The sequence below is a fragment of the Giraffa tippelskirchi genome, chromosome 3 (assembly GCF_054371585.1).
Source record: "Giraffa tippelskirchi isolate mGirTip1 chromosome 3, T2T-mGirTip1v1.2.pri, whole genome shotgun sequence".
In the NCBI taxonomy this organism is placed as follows: Eukaryota; Metazoa; Chordata; class Mammalia; order Artiodactyla; family Giraffidae; genus Giraffa; species Giraffa tippelskirchi.
Genome location: NC_137277.1, coordinates 46,088,487 through 46,101,501, shown reverse-complemented (window position 1 = coordinate 46,101,501; position 13,015 = coordinate 46,088,487). Strand labels below are relative to the sequence as shown.

General features: G+C 42.1%; 1 protein-coding gene and 1 non-coding gene across 2 annotated transcripts in view; both read left to right on the top strand.

Moving 5' to 3' along the window:
• ASIC2 (acid sensing ion channel subunit 2) overlaps positions 1 to 13,015 on the top strand; it is a 1,220,661-nt gene that overhangs the window by 768,671 nt on the left and 438,975 nt on the right. The gene's annotated exons all lie outside the window — the stretch shown is intronic.
• TRNAW-CCA (transfer RNA tryptophan (anticodon CCA)) lies at positions 9,361 to 9,432 on the top strand. The gene has a single exon. It is a non-coding gene; the product is annotated as a tRNA-Trp (tRNA).

Sequence of the window (13,015 nt, the reverse complement as noted above, 5' to 3'; positions counted from 1 at the left end):
ACGGCCCAACCAGAGTTTGGGCTGAACAAATCCAAAGCAACAAGCAAGAGACATCAATGCCTGAATGCCACTTACAATCTTGTTTGTATTTATTGAAATTCAAGTCGAATTATAGCACTCACAGGCTTGTTCCAACACTAGCCAAAACCCTCTTTGGACAGTTCCTCAGGATCATGATCTCCATCATGTACTACACTCTAGAGTTACTCAAGCTTTTCACTTGTATCTCATTTGACCCACTTAGTGATGATGCAATTAGGGTAGGTATCATCCCATATCACAGACTAAGAAACTGAGACTCACTCTGGACAAGAGACTTGCTCAAAATCACACAGAGTCTATGGTGAAGTCAGTCCTCAAACTGGGGCTATAAATACCAATCTCATTTTTTTTTTTCTTCTTGCTACTTCCCTGGTTCTTAAACCACTGACTCGGAATGAAACCAGAATATCAAAATGCTCTCTGAAGCCCAGCCAAGCAGATAGATGTCTGTGTTAGCTCCAGGCCCACAAGAACCCAGGGTATCTTCCTCTCCTTCTCCTCCCAGCTTTGACTTCATCCTCCAAAATCAGCCCAGTAGGAAGCCTCATGAGTCCAGAAAAGAGGGCCTTTGAAAGCTCTCATCCAATTACCATTTTAATTAACATCAGATTGACATAATGACCGACCAGCTCCGGAAGACTAGGCTGAACTGCACCAATATTCATTTGGGGGCTCACAATTGGAGAAGCTCTTCTTTAACCAGCTCAAATTTTTTCTAATCATTTGAGGACAAAGGGTAACAATCATACAATCCAAACTCAAAATAATAGGGTGGAAAATTGCTATTCTAATGAAAATCCTGTAGTGGATTGCCGCCAGGTCCACACACATTCATCCAGGCTGGGTTGGCCACTCTGGAGAAGCACCTGGTGTTCATTGTGATCTGTGACATCCATTTGACTGTGACCATTCACACATCATTCATTGACTCACTCATTTTTCACCCATTCTAATGGTTACTCATACTTCCATTTTCTTAGGCATTTCATGGATTTATCCTTCATCTATTCATTTTCTTCCAATGCGGCTCCAGGACTATCCTCCTCTTTTGGCATTTCCAGAGTACCTAATCACCAGGCTCCAGACCGTGACCAACAGGATCCTTTGAATTGAGAACCAGGAAAACTTCTTTAATCTGTGGATGATAGCTTTACCCTAAGATATTAAAGTCTTACAGTAGCTGATTACATTAGTGTGAAACAAAGGATGAGCAGAAAATTGTATACCAAGAGACCTTGGTCTACCAGTGACTGTCTCATGTGGAATGAGTTTATGTTTCCCAAAGGGAGCACTACGATATAGTGCTCAACACTACGATATAGTCAGCAAGGTCAGAGGCAACACCTTAGGCCAAAGGAATTCAGAAAGTTTCAGCAAGTTCAGAGATTTTAAGTTTGAGGATCCCATTAGTTCTCTCCATCTTGCCTGATGATTGAGGGTGATGGGGACTGTGATGATTCCACTATGGTGTGTGAAGGAATGCAAAAACCAAAAGCTGAGATTTGCCAGGAAGACATGAAGAATCAAATGGCCATCTTAATTCTCCCATGGCCTTCTGACTGTTTATTTAATTTAGAACCATTGTCTGCCCATCTTAATAAATCTGATTCAGGAACAGACTGTTGTCATGTTATAAGGACATTGGGATGGCAAAAGTCTGACAACAGGGGGTCACTTTTGCAGAAGTAGAATGGACTTTATCCATGTGTGCCACCATCTTTATAATCTCTGTTGATAAGAGAGTCTTTCATACCCTTTGCATGAAACTCAGCCGGTGCATCTCCCAGATCCTCAGGTCCCAACATTTCTGTATGAGCCTCGATTTTGATGAGGACAATTTCAGAAGCTTAGATAAAGGCAGTAAGTAAGTCCTTTACTTGTTGTCCATGTTTGATTGGGGTCACATAGGACATCAGAAAACCCTTTTGTTTCCATAACATCTCCAAATCATTTGTTGTTGTTGTTCAGTTGCTCAGTTGTGTCCCATTCTTTGCAACCCCATGGACTGCAGCATGTCAGGCTTCCCTGTCCTTCACTATCTCCTGGAGCTTGCTCAAACTCAGGTCCATTGAATCAGTGATACCATCTAACCATCTCATCCTCTATTGCCCCCTTCTCCTCTTGCGCTCAATCTTTCTCAGCATTAGGGTCTTTTCCAATGAGTCAGCTCTTCGCATCAGGTGGTCAAAGTATTGGAGCTTAAGCGTCAGTCCTTCCAATGAATATTCAAGGTTGATTTTCTTTAGGATTGACTGGTTTGATCTCCTTACTGTCCAAGGGACTCTCAGGAGTCTTCTCCAATGTCACAGTTTGAAAGCATCAATTCTTTGGCCCTCGGCCTTCTTTATGCCATGGATGACACCAAAGGCATACCAGGTGGCAGTATAAATATTAACAGTTCATCCTGATAACTGGCAAGGGGCTTGCCTCATTGAGCTGATTTATCTTGTGGGAGATTTTCCCTCTCAAGTAGTTCATTTTGGGTAGTAACAGCATCACCAGCATGGAAATCCCCTTTCTCATTTTTTACAATCTGAATCATCCACAAACAAAATTAGATCAGGATTAGTTGAGAAGGTGTCTCATAAGTTATTGGGTCAGATTACAAAATGGGACATTAATATCTCATAGTTGCAGAGCTCATCTTGGTCAGGCAGAGAGAGTAACATAGCAGGATTAAGGATGTTGTTAATATTCAAAATGCAGATTAGGTGGCAAGAGCAGAAGGATCTCATAGGAGGTTAGTCTGCTTGCAGAGAAATGTTGGGTCATTTCAGAATTAAGAAAACTTTGGACAGAGTGAGGAACTTGTAAACAAATGTCGTTTCCTGGGGCTAGATCTGGTGAAGCTGTCACTAACTTTGCAGCTGTGGTTGTAGCTTAGGACAGCTGGGGTGGCAGGAATAATGGAATCAAGCTGATGCCATAACAGGCCTGTGTTTATCACCAAGCTCTCAATGTTGCCAGGATCTGGTTCTCTCTCTCCTGCATAGGTAAGGTAGCCCCAAGACAGGAGGTTCTTGTTTCAGTCTTAGAAAGCCTTGGCCATGTTTATCTCCCCATGGAAAAGTTCAGGGGCAGAAATTTGAGTAAGTTCATAGAATGAGGAAGTTAATAGGGACAAGTTAAGAACCCATAAGGCAATAGCCAGCTAGGCCTAGAAATCCACGAAGCTGTCACTTAGTTGTGGGCCTAGGAAATCCTCGGATTAGTTTCATCCTTTTTGGAGATAGCTGAATTCCTCCAGCACTTACATTATGATGTGGTTGATGTGGTAATAAGCAGTGTATAGAGATAATTGTAACTTTACTTATGGCAAATAAGAATATTTTATGGATGCCTCTTTGGTAACTGAGCACAACAAGAGGTCATATACCTACTGTAGAAGATTGATTTCCTGGGATTGGAGGGCCTTAAATTTTAGTGGAGGGTTGCCCAGGAGATGCAGTGATAGAGGCCACCTGCCAAAGCAGGAGATGCAAGAAATGTGGGTTCACCGTCTGGGTTGGGAAGATCCCTTGGAGTAGGAAATGGCAACCCACTCCACTATTCTTGCCTGGAGAATCCCATGGACAGAGGAGCCTGGCGGGTTATAGTCCATAGGATCACATAGTCCATAGGATCACAAAGAGTCAGACCTGACTGAGCAACTGAGCAGGAACACATCTTGAGGGAGCACTTGGGAGGAACAGGAAGAGGCCTCACTGAAGCCTTGAGGTGTGACTGTCCATCACCTCTGTCCGTCAACCTCTTTTAAGTCTGGTGGAATTTGTGATAAAAGGATGTTCAGGATTGGAACAACTGGGAAACAGGGAACAACTATCTTGTTGATAGTTCTTAAACCCTGGACAAATCATCATCCTGCCATTAGGTTTAAGGACTGGGAGAATCTGCATGTTGCAGGGGCTGGTACAGGAAAGATCAGCCTCAGGGTGATTGTCTTCTGCTATGTGACAAGGTGAGAGGCCTTGTACAGCTTCAGGCTTCAGTGGATATGAGGCAATTTAGGAAAACGTTTAGTCATATCTTATCTGAATCTTTATCTGCATAAAGATTTCTTTATTCAGATTTCTTTATTCAGATAAAGATTCAGATAAGATTCATATCTATCTGAATAAAAAGCTCTGCACTTTTTATTTTCCCAATGTCAATATTAGATTTTTGAGCCCTTTGATTAAATTAGGGGACTTTTATTGGAATTCCTCTTCTAAATCAGGGACAAATTGTAAAGAACATAAAAGATAAAGTTCAAGTTGGTCAAGAAATTCTAAGGTGAAGTCTCCGTTGGAAGCAAAATGTATCAGCTCTTTTCTTTTAGAAGTGAGATCTCTACCTAATACATTGACTGGGGCTGTGTCATACACCAATGAAAGAATGCATCTCAGTAAAAAGTCTCAGAGTCATTTGTACTGGTTGCAATAGAAATTCTCTCTAAACTTTAGTAGACATCCCAACTATGGAAACCATTTTTTCACTCCTAGGGATTTACTGTCCTATAAGAGTGGGTTTAAGGTAGAAAGCATAGCTCCAGTATCAATTAGAATTTGGCAAAGTTTCCATTAACTGTAATTTTAGTTTCCCCCTGATCAGCAATTACTGGTAATAGTTTATTGGAGGATCCCTTGAGGTCCCATCAACTCTGACAGGGAGCCGTACAGAGGCCCTCCCTTGGGGTTAGATATAAGGACACTCACATTATAGATTTTGCAGATGACCTTTGAACATCAGCCCCTGGGACCACCATTTGATGTCTTTGACGATTATATCAGTTGTAATTTCTCCTCTTTTATTTCTTGTTTATTTGGGTTCTGCCTCTTTTCTTAATGATCATGGCTAACAGCTTATAAATTCTGTTTATCTTAAAAAAAAAAAAACAACAAAAACCAGCCCATGGTTTCACTGATCTATTTCTACTGTTTTTTGAGGGTAGTGGGGGTCTCTATTTATTTCCACTCTGATCTTTATTATTTCCTTCTTTCTGCTGACTTGGAGCTTTGTTTGTTCTTTTTTCTAATTCCTTTAGATGGTAGATTATGTTGTTTGTTTGAGATTTTTCTTGTTTCTTGAGGTAGGCTTGTGTCACTTTAAACAGAACTACTTTTGCTGCATTCCATAAATTTTGGAAGGTCGTGTTTTTATTTTCATTAGTCTCAAGACATTTTCTGACATCCTTTTTGATTTCTTTGTTGACCCAATGGTTTTTTAGTTACATGTTTTTCAGTCTCCATGGGTTTGTGTGTTTTCCATTTTTATTCCTGTAATTGATTTCTAGTTTTATATCATTGTGGTTGGAAAGGATGCTTGATATAATGTATATCTTCCTGAACTTGTTGAGACTTGTTTTGTGGCCTAGCATGTGGCCTATCCTAGAGAACATTTCTTGTGCACTTGAAAAGAATGTGTATTCTTCTGGTTTTGAATGGAGTATCCTATAGATATCTATGATATGCAACTAGTCTAATGTGTCACCACCCTGGAGCTGGTTTTACTTCCTTCCAAGTGTTCTGATCAGAGGCAGGGCTGGGACCTGAGCCAACTCTGTTCCCTCTAAGTGTCTGCACTTTCACTGGCTATGGCAGCCTTAATGGGCAGCAGCACAGGAGCAAAAGGGGCTAGAGTAGGAGTCCTGTGCAGGGTTAGAGCTGCCCTGAGGCAGTTCTGGCAAGCTGGCTAGAGCACCAGGCAGTTTTCAGTCTGCTTACCTCCATGGTGTGACTAGGAACAAGCAAGTCTATGCACAAGCTTTTCAAGAGTGGAGTCTTGGTTTCTCACAGCCTTACTATAACCCCGACTGGTTTTCAAACCAGCTAAGGGGCCCATCTTCCCAGTCTTAGACCTTGGGGATAGGGTGTCTAATATGAGGCTCAAACCTCTGGCTCTTCAAGGAGGATCCCTGAGCCTGTGATATCACTCTCCTCTTCTGGGTCCCCTTCTAGGAGTGTGGTTCCTAACTAGGTCCAATCTCCACTCCCCCTACCAGACTCCATGTGGATCTTTCTTTATTGCCTTGTTTGTAGAATAGCCATTCTGCTAGTCTTCAGGTCAATTGCAGTGAGAGTTGTTCCATAAATAGTTGTAATTTTGATGTGTTGCTGAGGGAAGGTGAACACAGCATTTTCCTCTTCCACCATCTTGATCCTGCCTCCCTCCATGTGTTATTTTAGATTTCTGACCTTGGAGCTGATATATCTGTATGGCAAACACCTTGGTGAATTGTTGTTTGTGATCTCGCTCTAAGGTCCTTTCAAAATGCTTGGCTATGGCCATAAGCCTCCCATCCTATTTTCTGCATTTTTATCAATCTACTAATCTCAGGTGATAATATACTTTCAAATAAAGCAGCGAGCAGGTTGGGTGACCCTATTTACTATATGGAACTCAGAATGCTGTAGGAAGAAGCTTTGCAAGAGGACCTTAAAGTTAGCCACAGATTCATCTTTCGTTTGCATGTTTAAATAGTAGACCAATCGATACAGGGGAAACCCTAGGAATGACTTGTAAAAGATTCATGTCAATGTATGGCAAAAACCACTACAATATTGTAAAGTAATTAGCACCCAACTAAAATAAATAAATTTATTAAAAAAAAAAGGTCAGTTGCCATTTGAGAGTTTTTTTCTGGTTGAGGATCTCAAATATTAGCCTCAGGATTTTTCCATTCTGCTTCCATCTGGGGGCTTCCCCAGATCCTACCAACATATGCAAAACCTGGGGTCATATGCCCTGACTCTCAGAGTGGAAAAGCAGTTCAGGCAGAGAATTAGTAAAATGAAAGCACTCAGGTAAAGAATAGAGAGGAGCAGTAGGACTCATTTTAGTCCTATCATCTTTTGTTTTTGATACCTCATGTGACTTTAGTTTTTCATTGGCACTTTCTAACGAGTCTTTTAATGATGCTATTTTGGAATCCTGAAGCCTTTTGGGAGCTGTGCATACCAATTAAAATAGGTATCCCATTCTGTTTGTTTAATTTGGGAATCCTTACTTTCAAGTACACTTCTTAAATGAATGATCCTGTCTAATTGGAACGCTCCCTTATTGGCTATTGTAATTCTAGGTTGGTTTTAGTAATATTTTGCCATTTTTGTAGACAAGTACAGTTTCTAGGATTATAGTTCTTAGACATAAAATAAGCAGGTGCTGGAAGATGGTGCACTTGACTTTCTAGAAATTAAAGATTCTATCTCTTCTAGGTAGACTTTATCTACTGAGAACAAGACAAACAAGCATGTGAGTCTTAACACTCCAGCAGTAACTAATTACTGCACCTGGCCAAACAAAAGGCACCAACAATGCCAACATAGAATCTGGGACTAGGGGAAAGGATTGGACCAAAAAACCTCAAACGGGGAAGTGCAGCTGCCACCAGTGGCACCCAAGGTGGAATCTGGGGGAGAATTCCAAACGAACAGGACACTACAGACCAAACTGCTGGCAGCTCCCAACGTGGAACCTGGGAACAGAACCAAGGGCTTGGGGTTTCCAACCAAATGCGAGATTATGGTCCAAACTACCAGCAGCTCCCAACATGGAACTAGTGATTTCAGATAAATGGGAAGCTGGCTGGAAAACCAATTAGACCAGGAGTTTGATGCAAACTGGACAGAGTTTAGAACCAAGAGAAACTTAACCAAGGCTCTCAGAATCATCAAGGAAGACTGAATTCAAAAAAAGTTTCATGGATACCACACCTTATGTTTCTTATTGTTTCCATGTGCCATTAGAAGTTTGCCTTGGATTCTGTTTCAGACACCAAATCTATCAAAAACAAAGCTCAACAAGTAAATTTTAAAGATCTAATTGGCTTTTTTGAATGATTTAGGAATCAGGCAGCATCCCATCTAACAAGCAAAGAGAAGCTCTGGAAAGTTACAGAAGGGTAAGGTTTTTAAAGGAAGGACAAGGAACTCATAAACAGGAAAAAGGATTAGGTCATCTCCTTTTTGGGAAAGGAGGGTCTTATTAGGTGGGTTACCTCATCTTCCTTTGGGGAATGGAGAGGGCCCCATGTGACAGATTACCTCATTGGTGCCAACCAGAAAATTCCTGACTGGTTAAAACTACATTTCTGGGGAAGGTTGAAGATTCAGTATCAAGCCCCAGTTTGATGGCATGATCTGGCCTAAGCGACTCCATTTGGACCTGTTTTGTTGTTGTTTTTAACATAGAAATGGAGCAAGGGAAGGATGTTTGAAGGCAACCCCCTCAGGGAAGGAACTTGACAAAGATGAGGGTCCAAGATTAACAAAAAGGAATGAATGAACAGACGGAAGAATAGACAAAAAAGCTCCTTAATGAAGACAAAGTCGCAGCCTGACATGGAGATGTGCTAGGAGGCTAGAGGTGAGTTAGGAGCACAGGGAGGAGGCTGGTGCTCACCCAGAGATCTTAAGTCCCAAGTGAGTGTATGAGTGTGTCCTTCAGAAACAGTAATTATCAAGCCCTGACCTGCAAAAGAATGTGTTACTATGCTAACCCATATTGTTGATTTTTTTCCTCAACTCAGACAGGAAAATAAGATGAAGAATAGAATTCTTTCAATTAATATTTCCCTTCTTTCATATGTGTTTCTAAATTGTTAATGTACTTTACTTACCTAGGCCAGAGCCTAATTTGAGAGGATATCCAATTAAGCACAAAACTATATATTTATTATCTAGAGTTGCATGGTCCAGAGTGCTATAGTTTCTGGCTGCAGTGGCTCATCATCATGTTTTCCCATTGTTGCTGAGAAGGGCAAACTAGTAAGGAATGCCTAGAGTGGGCAGGCTTAGAAGCTCCAGTGTTTAGAATCCTCATCACCACCTGTCTCAGGTGGACACAGATCCTGAGATCTGCCTTGTGAGAACTTCCACATCATTTTTGAAGCTCACCACTAGGCTGGCCATTTGTCATTGTCTGTCTATCCATCATCAGTGATCATCAAGTGTAAGTCCAAGTCATTATAACTACATGGAACAGACAGGGCTCTGCTGAGTGGTGCTAGAGGAAGTTGCTTTGGACTGGTGTAGTCTGGGCTGACCTGGATGCACTGGGTAGATGTGGACAAGTGGAAACTGGGCTGAGCTGGACAGAGCCAAACACTGCTAGAATAGAACAAGCTTAGTCACACTGGGCTAGGATCCTGGAAGATTAGTAGTTCATGTGTCCCAGCTCTAAAACATCCCTAAGGCCTTTCAGCTGAGGCCCTATGGCTGGTCCCACCCTCCCCTACCCCCACCCCACCCCCAGACATAAGCCAAATGGTCCAGCTTCTTCTGTCACCTTCTCACCAAGATCCGTCTTTTATCAGAGCTTCAGAAAATACTGCTAGAGACTTCCCTGGTGGCTCAGAGGTTAAAGCGTCTGCCTCCAATGCGGGAGACCCAGGTTCGATCCCTGGGTCGGGAAGATCCCCTGGAGAAGGAAATGGCAACCCATTCCAGTATTCTTGCCTGAAGAATCCCATGGACGGAGGAGCCTGGTAAGCTACAGTTCACAGGGTAGCAAAGAGTCGGACACAACTGAGCAACTTCACTTTCACTTTCACTTTCCATCTCCTATCCATGATTCCATTTGATCTGGATGAATTAATTGGTGGAGGGATGGGGGGTGGGGGGGTGCAGCAACCATGGCTGAGAGAAGACTGATGCTGACTTGGAGTATCCCTACCATTCACCCCAGTTTTGGCCACACTCCTGACATTAGTGTCAGGGCTATTGTTAGGAGTTTGCTCAGACAAGATGTTAAGTTTGACTCCTGGTCCCTCCCAAATTGGAGGAAGGAAGGGGTCCACACTGGGCACCTGGTTTCTTGAGGGTCACTCCACTTTCTGTGCTGATACCTCATGGCTGATGCCCTTCACCTTGCTTCAGGAGCCCATGCCCTGAATGTCGGGGTTGATGGCGTCTAGAAATTCAAGACTAGTGCACTCCATACACACTGTCTTTCCTGAACACTCTTGGGCACTTTCTCTGTCCTCTTTCATCTCCTACTCTGTTTGGTCGTTCCTTCCCCATTCATGTGGCTTTCCCATTCTGTTATCTTCCCCCTGAGACACCAGAAAGGATTTCTTGATTCTTCTTCGAAAATTGACTTGTTGCTCTGTAGTTTCTGGACTTCTCTTAGGCCCTACCACCCATCCATCCACTCATCCAATCTGTCTATCCATCCATTCATTTGACTTTTGTCAGTTTTCACCCAGGGCATGGAGGATAAAAGCATTGTTACTCTAATGGAGAAAAGGGGATGATTGTTATAAGTGTGTCTTATCCGGGATCTAATAAGCACTAAATAATTTTTAATTGAGTTATCTACTCTACCATTATCTTAGCTGTGGCTAAACCTTTTAAGTTAATGTTTATCCCTCATTTTCATTTCAGTTCAGTTCAGTTGCTCAGTCATGTGCAACTCTTTGCAACCCCAGGGACTGCAGCACACCAGGCTTCCCTGTCCATCACCAACTTGTGGAGCTTGCTGAAACTCATGGTGATGCCATCCAACCATCTCATTCTCTGTTGTCCCCTTCTCCTCCTGCCTTCAGTCTTTCCCAGCATCAGAGTCTTTTCCAATGAGTCAGTTCTTTGCACCAGGTGGCCAAAGTATTGGAGCTTCAACTTCATCATCAGTCCTTCCAATGAATATTCAGGGCTGATTTCCTTTAAGATTGACTGGTTGGACCTCCTTGCAGTCCAAGGGGTTCTCAAGAGTCTTTTCAAACACCACAGTTCAAAAGCATCAATTCTTCAGCTTTTGAATTCATAGTTCAAAAGCATCAATTCTTTTAAAATCCTATATTTTAAAGATAAGCAAACTGAAATTCAGATAACTTAGAGGTACCAGAGCCATATTCAAACCCAATCTGACTTCTTCTCTTTACACTACTCTGGAGTATCCTGCCTCTCCACTATCCGTCACCTATAGCCATATCCCAGAGATGGACTGAAGTCAGTCTGTTTCCTGGTATTCCTGCCACTGCTTCGCATTGCCATCCCATTTGTTGGGGAATGAAAATTAGTCAGAACAGAAAAGGAAAGCTACAAATGAGACAAAAGCTGGGTATGGAATTAAGCTATTTTCTCCTTTCTTAACATAATTTAGTCAAGTGAATTTATGTGCATAAGCCCAGCTATTGCCTTTTGCATGTTAAACACTCTGCCCAGGATCTGAACAGAAAACAATGCTCATGGAAAGCCATTCCCTGAGGCAGCAGGGTACACATGGCATTGCTCTTATTAAGGGTGGAGCCACAGATCTTGAACTGGGAGGGTCTGGATTTGGCTCCAGCTGCCTTCCCACCTTGAACTGGAAGAATTTAAAAGTGACATCATCATGCTGACATCATCTGCTATTAGGGACATTCTGATGGGCTGAGTTGTCAGCTGTACTCCTTGCCCTGGCCTGGCATTGGTTCCAATACCTGAGTTGCCTTGGCTGAAGACTGTGAGGTTGCTACCAGGCCAAGTCAACCCCAAGTTGGCTCCCAGAATTCCTTGGGATTCCTTGGCTTTCAGGTCCTGATGTTTTTGCATTTGGAGTAAAGCATTGATTGGATCTAATGTTCCCCATCTGCAAATGCCTGCAGTTCATGTTGTTTCTCTAATCAGACTAACTTTATTGGATTAATCTTTGATTAATGTCTCTGGGACTCGATAAGACCTTCCCTTTTATTCCTCATCACTTGAAGCTGAGGATTTTCAGAGAATTGGGCCTATGCTTGCCCAGAGTGATGTATCATAGGAGCATCACCAGGCTGGTTCTGGGGATGAGAAGAAAAATATAATACTTGAAGGGGGTCTTAAAGGGTCATTGGCTATTAGTCAAATAGATTAAGGATATTGCACAGTTAATAATAACTGTTATCATTATCTGAGTGCCTGCTGGCTCCAGCACTACTCTGAGAGATTTAGCATAAAATAACAGTTTTTAGAACAGTCACTGGAATCAAACTGTCTAGTTTCAAATTCCAGCTCAGCCTCTTATTGCTGACCTTGGACATGGAGTTACTGACCTTTCTTTAAGCTGACCTCCTCATGGAATTCTTAGTCCAGTTCCTAGCACATAGCAAGTGCTCAGTAAATATCAATTATTATTATCTGTTTTGCTCCCATTTGCTGTAGTAGATATTGTTACCTATATTATACTAGTGAGAAAACTAAGATTCACAAAAATTGACATCACATGGCTAGGAAATGGCAAACCTGGAAGACAGTTGACCCAGACCTTGAACCCAGGTCTGTTGGACACAAAACCCAGTGCTGTTTGTACCACAGTTCAGTTTGTTTTCTGTTTTCTATTGGAGAGTATTTAAGGGTCAACATATTCATCTGTTGGGGCTTCTGTGGTAGCTCAGATGGCAAAGAATCTGCCTGCAATGCCAGAAACCCAGGTTTGATCCCTGAGTCAGAAAGAGCCCCTGGAGAAGAGAATAGCAACCCATTCCAGTATTCTTGCCTGGAGAATTCCATGGACAGAGGAACCTGGAGAGTTATAGTCCATGGGGTCACAAAGAGTCAGACACAACTGAGCGACTAATAAACACACACACACACACACACACATTCATCTATTATCACCTTCAACATTTTCAACATCTCATGCAAATATAGTTTCATGAGGAACTCTTCAATCTTCCAAACTTCTCTAGGTTCTCATACTTGAAAACTCTTTGTGGGGTAGGAACATACATTCTACATGTTTATAGATTCTAAAATCTTAGCACAGTACCCTTCACACAGCAAGATTCAGAAAATAATGTAGCAAACCCTTGCATAGCCCTTATTTCATGTTGGCCACCATTTTAAGTATTTTATGAATATCTAGCTATGTAATCCTCACAACAACTTTCCTGAGGAGGCTCTTGATCTTATTTCCATTTCTAGATGAGGAAAGCGAAGCAGAGAAAGCTTAAGAATTTGAACAGAGACACAGAGACACATAGCTAACAAGAGATAGAATCAGAATTCAAAGTCTGCACTGTGCTATGTTCTGCATT